The sequence below is a fragment of the Drosophila suzukii genome, chromosome Y (genome assembly GCF_043229965.1).
Source record: "Drosophila suzukii chromosome Y, CBGP_Dsuzu_IsoJpt1.0, whole genome shotgun sequence".
NCBI lineage: Eukaryota > Metazoa > Arthropoda > Insecta > Diptera > Drosophilidae > Drosophila > Drosophila suzukii.
The window spans coordinates 2716191-2727716 of NC_092085.1; positions in this window are offsets into that span (position 1 = coordinate 2716191).

The window sequence follows — 11526 nt, forward strand, 5'->3', positions numbered from 1 at the left end:
TGAAACAATCTCCAAAATGCCCGCTCTGCTGCCCACCGGCCAAGGTGATTTGCAACTTTCTAGGTAAGTTTTCGCATTTCCTCACTCCTTTCTATTTCATCCTTTCTCTCTCCAGACGACCTCTCTCGCCTCTCGTCTCTCTCTCTCTCGCCCTTCAATCGTCCTCCGCCGGCTGAGCCTGGCTTCACGCTGGCAACACTCGAGAGCTGGTGTGGAGAGGACTTCGCATTTGCTTCGCTGCAGGTGAGTATTTTGGTGTCGTTTGGCTGCTTCCTGTATTAACCCAGTATGAATTTCAGGATGCTGGAGCTGCCATGTATGCCCCTTACTTCTGGCCCCTGTTTCAGCCGCGTTTCCCGTTTATGCCGGTTTTCAAACTCCGTTTTGTTCATTTTATTCAAATTTTATTTCGGCCGCTCCTCGAACACTCTCGTGCCCGCCAGCCCCAACCTCTCTCCAGACGCGCACGCTGCTCCTGCCGCCCATGATGCGAGCCTCCTGTACCACCGGTGCCTCCGCGATCCCTTCGGGCCACTCCGGCTCCGCGATCTCTCGCCATCGCTGGCCCTCCGGCGCCGACACCGTCCGCGACAACTTCGGCCGGGCCACCACCTCGGGGACGCCCCGCCCGGAGATCCGCCGCGAGGTTCGGGTAGGCCGGGCTGCCGACCATCCTTGCCCCGGGCTAGATCCTCCGGACGGCTGGTGGGCAGTCATCATCCTGCGCGCTTCGCTCCTCGTCACACGTGTGTTCATTATGCTCGTTGATTTTGATTGTGCAGCTGGAGCCTGGGCTCCCTTTAACGACACCTCGGTTCCGAGCCTTCCTCTTTGCTCAATCCCGCTATTTCCATAGGCCTCTCCTTCTTACTACCCAGATCTACGGTACAGCTCTCTGCTCTGTGCCGTCTTCCCCCTTCCTTCGGCAGACTTTTGATGCGTGTTTTTTCTTTTCCTCCGATCAGTCCCAATCGAGACCTTAGACGCTCTGGTTCGCTCCCTTTGTGTTCTTCCTTGGAATTTGTTCGTAGTATCCTTTGGGAATCCTTGCAGGTATCCTTGGACTCCTTCCGTAGTACCCTTTGGGAATCCTTGGACGTATCCTTTGACTCCTTTCGTAGTATCCTTTGGGCATCCTTGGGGGTATCCTTGGACTCCTTTCGTAGTACCCTTGGGCATCCTTGGAGGTATCCTTGGGATCCTTTCGTAGTCATCCTTGGAGGTATCCTTGGACTCCCTTCGTAGTATCCTTTGGCCATCCTTGGAGGTATCCTTGGGATCCTTTTGTAGTATCCTTTGGTCATCCTTGGAGGTATCCTTGGACTCCTTTCGTAGTATCCTTCGGGCATCCTTGGAGGTATCCTTGGACTCCTTTCGTAGTATCCTTTGGGCATCCTTGTAGGTATCCTTGGGATCCTTTCGTAGTATCCTTTGGGCATCCTTGGGGGTATCCTTGGACTTTCAATGTTGTTTTGCGTCTGTTGTGGTTGCTTGCTGTGGCCGCTCTCTTGTGTTTTCCGTTTGTTGCTGTTTCACCTCGCTTACGTGGATGGTCCGCTCTTTCTTTGTGTTTATGTGTCGTATTTTGCAGATTACTGGTGACGCAAAACCTATGACTTGGTAAGGTCCCTCGTATCTAGAGTCCAATTTTGCTGCGAACCCCTCGGCCACTTTTGATAAGTGGTGTTCCTTGGCCCACACGACGTCACCCACCTCTGGCGTCCATTGCCTCCTCCTTAGGTTATAATTCCTAGCCTGGTCCTGGGATGCTTTCTCCAGGCTCCGCCTTACAATCTCGAAGATTTTCCTGAGATTGTTTGCTTTCTCTTCCGGGGTCTCTGTCGGTCGTCCGTTCCCTACGGTTTCTCTGTCTTATAGGGCGCTCGGTAGTCTTGGTTCCCTGCCTTGGGTAATGAACGACGGTGTGTAACCTGTGGATTCTGAAACGCTCGTGTTTACTGCCAGCATGATTTCTGGCCATTTTTCGTCCCAGTCTCTTTGGTTCTGTCCTGCGAACTGCGCTATCATTGTTTTCACCGTCCTATTGGCTGTCTCAGTCGGGTTCTCCTGTGGGGTGTATGGAGCTGTGAACTGTTGCTTGGCTTCCATTTCGACCAGGAAACTCTTGAAAGTTTTGCTGGTAAACTGGACTCCGTTGTCCGTTATGACTATTTTGGGGACCCCATACCTCGCGATTATACGTTCTTTAAAAGCTTTCTTTAGGGACTCGGCCGTCGCGCTTCGCAGCGTCACCAACTCAGTCCACTTGGAGAACCGGTCTATCAATACCAGCAGCATTTGGTTACCGTGCTTCGAACGCGGCAGGGGTCCGCAAAGTCCGCACATACCGTAGCCCATGGTTCCTCTGGCACCTGCGTAAGCGTTTTCCCTGCCATTTGCATCTGATTCGGCTTGAATCTCATGCATGTCTCTCATCCTCGCACGTGGGCTCGGGCGTCCCTGTGCATTCCTGGCCAGTAGTACCGGGCTGCCAGACGTGCTATTGTCTTTCGGCTTCCTACATGGCCAGCCATCGGTGAGTCGTGGTTCTCCTTCAGCACCGTTTCCCGTAGAGCTTTCGGGACGCACATCTTCCATGTTGCAACATCTTCGCTGCCCGCTCTATGAGGTATATTCCTGTACAGGGTGTTACCCTCCATCACGTAGTCCGGATACTTTTGCGGCTGTGTCCTTTTCTTTTCGCGCATTTCCAGAATCCAGCTGCATGCTGCAGAAGCTTCCGCCGCCGACGTCTCCTTGATCCCTCGAAACGTTTCCCGCAGTGGCTGCCTTGACAAAGCGTCTGCCACCACGTTGAGTTGCCCTTTCCTGTACGCTATTTCGAAGTCGTACTGCTGCAACTCCAGGGCCCATCTGGCGATCCTCCCTGAAGGGCTCTCTATGCTGTTGAGCCACTTCAGCGCCATGTGGTCGGTTACTACTTTAAAGTGGTAACCTTCCAGATACGGTTTGAGCTTTCGGATTGCCCAGACGATTGCCAAGCCTTCGAGGAGCGAGATTGCTACGTCGAGACGTTCGGGATTGGGATACCAGGAATCTCCGAATTGAGACGCAGGTAGCTGAGATCCAGAGGGCTTCACGCGGCTAGGTCAAGGCGGTCGATTAACCCTGTCCACAAAGTCCTGGCGTTACGCCTGGAAAGAGTATACCAAGCCAGAAGGGAGAGCGGTCGATCGGTACGGTCTCGAGTGGAATTATCCAGGAGAGCCCTACGGATTCGACTTGCGAGGTCCCGGAGCGGCGTGCCTGAACCCCGAGTATAACAAGCCAGAAGGGAGAGCGTTCGATCGGTACGGTCTCGAGTGGAATTATCCAGGAGAGCCCTACGGATTCGACTTGCGAGGTCCCGGAGCGGCGTGCCCGAACCCCGAGTACCAAAAGCCACGCGGAAACGTCCCGAACAAAAAGCAAAAGGGTGAGGCTAGGGTGGAACGTTCGTTTACACTAGGCGTGGAAGCGAAGTAAGGCGCGAGGCAGCTTCCTGGCGTTCCGCCTTGACTGTCCGCGCGGGCTGAGCAGAAACCCCAGTGGGACCATCCGGGACAGAGCAAGGGTCAGGCGGCGGTGTGTCGAAAGGAGCGATCCTGGAGAGCGCAGCTTCTGTTCACCCTAGTCTGAGAATGGTGACGCTTCCCTAAGCCCGTACGGCCGATACCCCTCGCGAGTCCGAGTCGGTACCAGCAGTCACCAAGTCACGCGTGAGAAGCGATCAGCGAGCGAGCGTCTTCAGGGAGCTGCGAGGCTCTTCAGGGAGCGGCGAGGATCTTCAGGGAGCTGCGAGTATCTTCGGGGAGCTACAGGACAGGAGCACCGAGTCATCAAGGCGAGAGGTCGTCGAGTCAATCAGGACCGTCGGAAGCACCGAAGGTCACAAGCATCGAGTCCAGGCCAACCAAGCGACTAAGACACTTGTAATAATATACCCGCAATAAACCCAATACGAACCCGTGAATTCTGTGCTTCCTCAATGAGCTACTGGGCGGTCACGTTAATATAAATTTGGTGGGACCAACACACAATATACTGAGCTAGCCGCACGAATCTCGTAGCGAGCAGACCATAAAAATCAGTTCGTTACATCTGGCGCCCAACGTGATTGTCCCAACAGTGAGAACAGCACAATAAAAATGAGAAAGAAGGGGATTTACCGCCTCAAGAAGGAAGACTTCGCCCATGTCGCACAGAGGCTCAACGTCGCCCTGGAGGGCAGGCTAGACGACATGAGGAAGGCGCTATCGGAATGCTACTCCGAAACAGAGAACGATCCACAACTCGTCGACATCTGGGACGAGCTGGAGGCGACATACTACGACAGAGCCGGCCCAAGCATTACGTTAACAACCGCCGAAGGGGACAACCTGGTGGCAAGCCTGAGCTGAAAAGAAAGCAGCAGCGCTGACCCCGAGGCCAAGCCAGGCGGACTATGCAAAGGTCGCTAAGAAGGTCCGCGAATGGTCGTTCAGGTTCGACGGGGCGGAAAAACCATTCGAGTTCCTGGAGCAGGTAGAATGGTCCGCCAACACGTACGGTTTGGAGCTTGATATGATCCCTCGAGCGATGCCGGAGTTGCTAAAAGGAAGGGCTTTGAAATGGTTCATCGCCTACAATAAGCAGTGGAGAACTTGGGTAGAATTCATTGAAAGTTTCCACACATACTTCCTGCCAAGAGATTTCTTCACCAGGCTGGCGGTCCAGGTCCGGCAAAGGAAGCAAGGCTTGAGCGAGTCGTTCAAGGACTACATGATCGACATGCAGACGATGGTGAGGCCACTTAGCTATTCTACGAAAGAGACGTTAAGGGTCATTAAAGAGAACTACACCCCAAGCCTACGGATGTTCTTAAGAGCATACAAAGTGTCGGACCTGGACACTCTAATGATCCTAGCCGATGAGTACGAAGAACTTGAAAAGGAACGGGAAGTCTTCGCACAGGAGAACAAGTTCTCAAAGACAAAGTCGGCGTCACCAACACAGGTGACATGCAGGAGATGCGAGGTGGTAGATAACCAGGACACACGAGGAAACGACCAATTGTCACCACCACACCAAGCCAGACGACAGCAGGCAACAGACGCACCACGCGGAGGCCATTGTGCACCACCCCCACAGCAACAGAGACAGCCAAACAATACCTTGTGCAGGCCGCCAAGCAACACACAGAGGCCACAAGATGCCACCCATATCACAGACCCGCAGGAGGCCTGTCGGAAATGCGGTGGGAACGGACACTGGGCTAGAGGATGTCGAAACCAGCGGCTGCTGTTTTGCTGGATAGGAGCGTCGATTGCTGCCAACGATCGGGAAATGGCCAGCGATCTCCGCCGCAGAGAGGCGAGCGGGGATCGCACAATGCCACTCCAAACTAACGGGCAAGCTAATCGAGGAGGAGCAGCAGTTGTCCGCAGCTGTGATGACTGGTGGGAACAGCTACAAAGCCACAATCGACACCGGAGCAACGGCAAGCTTCGTCAGCGAAGAATTGGCGGACAATATTGCTGCTCTAGGAAGGATTACAAGGACGAGACGGCAAGTTAGGTTGGCAGATGGAAGGTGCGGCGGAATTGATGCGCAGCTCGAGGTGGAGGTCAAATTCGGGACCACAAACAAGTGACCATGAGCCTGTTGGTTTTACCCGGAGTAGTGGATCCATTAGTGCCCGAGGATCCAAGGATGTTGGGATGGAACTTCCTGAAACAAGTCGGAAGCGAGATAAGGTGTGCTGGACATGAGATAATAATACCAACCAGGAACCGACACAATGGATGGCTCGAGGAGAAGCTATCAGTAGCAGTCGTTCAACAAGTAGACGAGTTGGACGATACTACAGCATTCCTTGAAACAGAGCTGGCAGACTTCAGCACAATGTCGGGAACATCGAATCTGGCAGAACACCAGATCAAAATGAAGGACGTTAAGCCAATCATGCAGAGATACTACCCAAAGAACCCAAAAACTCAAGGGGAAATCAACGCAAAGGTGGACGAGCTTCTCCAAATGGGGTTCATAGAGCATTCAAAAAGCCCTTACAGCTCCCCCATCGTGATGGTGAAAAAGAAGACAGGCAAGTGGAGACTGTGTGTCGACTTCAGGCAGATCAACGCGAAGTCAGTTAAGGATGCCTACCCAATGCCTCGCATAAACTACATCCTGGACCAACTAAGGGAAGCGCGGTACATCAGCAGTTTGGACCTGAAGGATGGATACTGGCAAATCCCACTGGAAGAGAGTAGCAGGCAGTATACGGCGTTCACGGTACCAGGCAAAGGTCTGTTTCAGTGGAGGGTAATGCCGTTCGGACTTCACTCGGCGTCGGCAACGTTTCAGCGAGTTTTGGACCAAGTAATTGGCCCCGAGATGTCACCTCACGCATTCGCTTACCAGGATGACATAATAGTGATCGGTCGCACGCTGGAAGAACACAAAAGAAACCTGAGAGAAGTGTTCCGGCGTCTAAAAGAGGCAAACCTGAGGCTGAATCCAAAAAAATGCCAATTCTTTAAAAAGGAACTACTGTACCTGGGACATCGAGTGACAAGCGAGGGAATAGGATCAGATCCAGAAAAAGTAGCCGCCATAGCCGAACTGGAACCGCCATCGACCGTCAAAGAACTTCGGCAATACCTAGGAGTAGCGTCGTGGTACCGCCGATTTGTACCAGATTTTTCCAGAATCGTCAAACCCCTGAACGACCTGCTGCGCAAAGGCAGTAAGTGGGAGTGGACACCAGAGCACCAGATGGCGTTTGAGGAGGTTAAGCCCGGAGCTTGCCCGGACTTCAGAACTTTCATCCTGCAAACAGACGCCAGCGACTACGGCATCGGAGCGATACTGACCCAGGACACCGAAAAGGGCGAAAGAGTAATCTCCTACTCAAGCCGAACACTGAACGGCGCGGAAAAGAACTACTCGACAACGGAGAAAGAGTGTTTGGCGATCGTCTGGGCGATCCGGAAGCTCAGGCCATATCTGGAAGGTTACCACTTTAAGGTAGTAATCGACCAAATGGCCCTGGTGGCTCAACAGCATAGAAAGCCCTTCAGGAAGGATCGCCAGATGGGCCCTGGAGCTACAACAGTACGACTTTGAGATAGCGTACAGAAAGGGTCAGCTAAACGTGGTGGCCGACGCATTATCAAGACAACCACTACCGGAAACACTATGAGTTTTAAAAGAGGCATCGGCAACTACAGCTTCAGGAGGATGCAGCTGGATCCAGGACATGGGCGAAAAGATAAAGACCCAGCCGCAGAAGTACCCGGACTATGTTATTGATGGTGAGACACTATACAGAAACATACCTCACCGAGCAGGCAGTGAAGACGTCGCGTCATGGAAGATGTGCGTCCCAAAGTCGCTACGAGAAGCAGTGTTGAGGGAGAACCACGACGCACCGTCTGCGGGACACGTAGGAAGCCGAAGGACAATTGCACGGTTGGCAGCCCGATACTACTGGCCAGGCATGCACGAAAATGCGAGATTTGCTTGCGGTTTAAGCCCAATCAGATGCAGGCGGCCGGGAAGAAATTGAGCCAAGTGCCGGAGGAACCATGGGAACGGTATGTGCAGACTTCGTTGGACCCCTACCAAGATCTAAGCACGGGAACCAAAATCCTGCTGGTCATGATAGACAGGTTTTCGAAATATACGGAACTGGTGCCCCTACGCAGTGCGACAGAAGAGTCGCTCAAGAAGGCGTTTAGGGAGCGCATAGTCGCAAGGTACGGGGTCCCGAAGGTGGTCATAACGGACAACGGAGTGCAGCTTACAAGCCGTATCTTCAAGAGTTTTCTGTCTGAGATGGGTATCAGACAACAGTTCACCGCACCATACACACCACAAGAAAATCCGACCGAGCGAGCGAACAGAACGGTCAAGACCATGATTGCGCAGTTCGCAGGGCAGGACCAGAGAAACTGGGACGAGAAGTGGCCGGAGATTATGCTAGCTGTGAACACGAGCACATCGGAATCCACCGGCGTTTCTTACCCAGGGAAGGGTAGACGCAGCAGCCTATAGGATAAGGAAACCCTAGGCACTGGACGAGCTACGGAGACCCCTGAGGAAAATTCCAACAAACTAAGAGAGGTATTCGAGATCGTGCGGCGAAATATGGAAAAGGCGTCCCAGGACCAAGCCATACACTACAATCTGAGAAGGAGGCAATGGTCACCAGCGGTGGGCGACATAGTGTGGGCCAAGGAACATCACCTGTCCAAAGCGGCCGAAGGATTCGCTGCAAAACTAGCCCCGAGGTACGATGGCCCTTACCAGGTCGTAGATTTCGTCTCTCCAGTGATCTGCAAAATTCGCCACACACAGTCGAAAAAAGAAAAGTCAGTTCACGTTGGCGAGCTCAAGCAACAACCAAACGAGCAGACAGCAGAAACGTCAGATGTCTAACAACGGGTACGAGGCGACAGGATTAGGCGTCAGGCCGAAGCGAGAGTCATCCATACGCCACACGGAAAGGACAATCAGGATAGCACAAGGACATGGATAAGGGTTTCTCGTTAATCCAGACTGCGAGGCCAAAGGATTATGCGTCAGGCCGAAGCGAGAGTCATCCACACGCCACGCAGAAAGGTCAAGGACGTGGATAGGGATGGAAGGTGATCCCGACCGCAAGGCAACAGGATTCAGCGTCGGGCAGTTGCCAGAGTCATCCGCGATAACGCCAGGTGGAAGGGACACTTACAAAACGGCACAAGGATACGGGTAACGTAGAAGAGAGTATGCGCGGAAGGAGACAAGCAACACAAGACGCGCAGTCCAGACATACACCGCAGCATCCGGAGATTCTATACGGAATGCGCCGGACGAGCTCGTCTAGTTGTTACCCGAGGAAAAGGGGAGGACGGTGCAGAATCAGATCTACACCGTAGCCAGCTGGTCACAAAAAAAAAAAAAAAAAACAGAAACACGCACCACACCAACAGTTGACTAAAAACAAGAAAAATAACGGGGCATGCATGGGCCGCACCAGCAACCTGAAATTTAAAGGGGGCTTAATGCAGGAAAGAGAAACGGACATCATAAATACTTACCTGCTGTCCTGGTTGCGAAGCGAATGCGAAGTCCTCTCCGCACCCGCTCTCAAAAGCTGCCAACAGAAGACGAGTGAAGGGCGAGAGAGGACGAAAGGATGAGATAAAAAGGAGTGAAGGAAATGCAAAAGAAACTTACATACCTATGAAAGTTGCAAAATCACCACGAGCCAGGGAAGGGGGCGCCTCGATAGGCGATCGATTGGCACTGGACGATAGTGCGATCGATGGGCACACGACAATGGAAATATCGGCCAAGGTGGAAATATCGCAAACGTGCAGGTGGCAACGCCGCACCGTCGGTATCGATATGCGAATAAATATCGATCACGCACGAATGGTGTGACCAGGCGGAGGAAACATGGAAAGGAGTGAGACGCAGCAACGAGCACCGAGCTGGGATCGATAGCCCATGAGTATCGATGTCCCAGTGGAGACACGGGAAACATCGGCGCGGGAGATTTAAAGTTGCTACGAGGAGGATGATCAGCGCTGTAGAAGCTCAAGGGAGTTAAGAGCGTCGAGGGAGCATCGAGGGAGCGCCGCGGGAATCACAATGACTCGAAGGCTAGGACAAATGTTTCCCGAAGTAAGGGGGGAATGTGAGGAGTTGAATAACTCCCCACAAATAGATGCAGCAGCAGATGGCCGGCCGCTTACCAGTTACGCGGCGAATTCGCGTAGTAACGGCGCGGCGAGGAGAGTTTGGAGACTTGGATGGAGAGCGAGAGAGTTTGGAGACCAAGGATGGAGATCGAGAGAGTTTGGAGACCAAGGATGGAGATCGAGAGAGTTTGGAGACCAAGGACGGAGAGCGAGAGAGTTTGGAGACCAAGCATGTTGAACGAGAGAGAATGGAGACTTCGCGGGCAAGGCAAGAGTGCCGTGTGCAAAACAGGATAACGGAACTCCACCGGACTTTGGACTCTCCCGTGAACTTTGGACCGGGAGAGGAAGTGCCACATCTCGGCAGTGGAGCGGCACTTTGGCGTGCCACAAGCAGCACGGCAATCAGCGGAGTGGCAGCAGTGGGCGGAGCATCTATTGGAAGCGGTACGTGAAGGACAAGTGGGTCAACCAGGAGGCACGGACTTTGGACCCAGAGTGGAGAGATCCTTTTTTTTTTTTTTCATTTTATTCAAATTTTATTTCGGCCGCTCCTCGAACACTCTCGTGCCCGCCAGCCCCAACCGGACGCGGAACGCGTGCCCCTCTCTCCATACGCGCACGCTGCGCCTGCCGCCCAGGATGCGAGCCTCCTGTACCACCGGTGCCTCCGCGATCCCTTCGGACCACTCATGCTCCGCGATCTCTCGCCATCGCTGGCCCTCCGGCGCCGACACCGTCCGCGACAATTTCGGCCGTGTCACCACCTCGGACACTTCGCCCAGTGCTGCCGCTTGAGCGGAGGACGGCCGTTTTCCACGGGATCAGGCCAGGGTCCTCGCTCCAGAGGCTCCGCGGTTACTGTCGCGCTCCCGGTAGGCATTGGCGTCGATGGCCCTGTCCTTGGCGTTGTTGGTCCGGTGCTCGGTGTCGGTGGTGGCCACTCCGGTCTGCCACGGGTCCTGGGATCCAGCGGGCTCACCCGGGGACCACTTTCTTCCCAGATTCGGGGCTCCTCCGTCGCTGCCGTCTCCTCTACGGGTCCCTCCGGCTAGGTCCAGACAACCGTCTGCTGTCGCCACCTAACTCATTCGGCCACGAACGTCCGGGTGCCGGTATGTCCGTCCGGATGTGTTGAGCCTGCGGTGGTGGCTGCTGCTGTGGTGGTGGCTGCTGCTGTGGTGGCTGCTGCTGCGGTGGTGGCTGCTGCTGTGGTGGCTGCTGCTGCGATGGTGGTTGCTCGCGTTCGAGCTGCTGCTGCTACGGTGGCTGCTGCTGCGGTGGCTGCTGCTGCGGTGGCTGCTGCTGCGGTGGTGGCTGCCCGCGTTCGAGCTGCTGCCGCTGTGGTGGCTGCTGCTGCGGTGGTGGCTGCTCGCGCTTGAGCTGCTGCTGCTGTGGTTGCTGCTTCTGCGGTGGTGGCTGCTCGAACCTCGGCGTGGGCGGTCGTGCTGGCGTCCACTGTGGTGACCCCTCGTACCGCGGTGTGGGCGGTATTTAGGGCAGCCACCGCGGAGGTGAGGACGCCCAGTCGTCTGCCACTTCTTGCGGCGGGATGCAGGGCTCGGGCGCATACCTCTGCGTGGGTGGGTACCCCGGGTTTTCCCACAGCTGCTGCTCCTCCTCCTCGGCCATCCGCAGTTGGGCCTGCCTCTCCGGCGACTCCTCCATCTCCTTTCACCGCCGCTCCTCACTCCGCCTTCGCGCCACGCACTTTCGTCGAAACTCCCACGTAGCCGCTACCACAGCCTCGGCATGGCTACTGGGAGCCAGCTGGTCCTGGGGCGGCTCTTCGCTAGCCCACTCCACCTCCGCCTCGCCAGTCGGGATGCGTCCGTCGGCCCGGTTGACCGCTTTG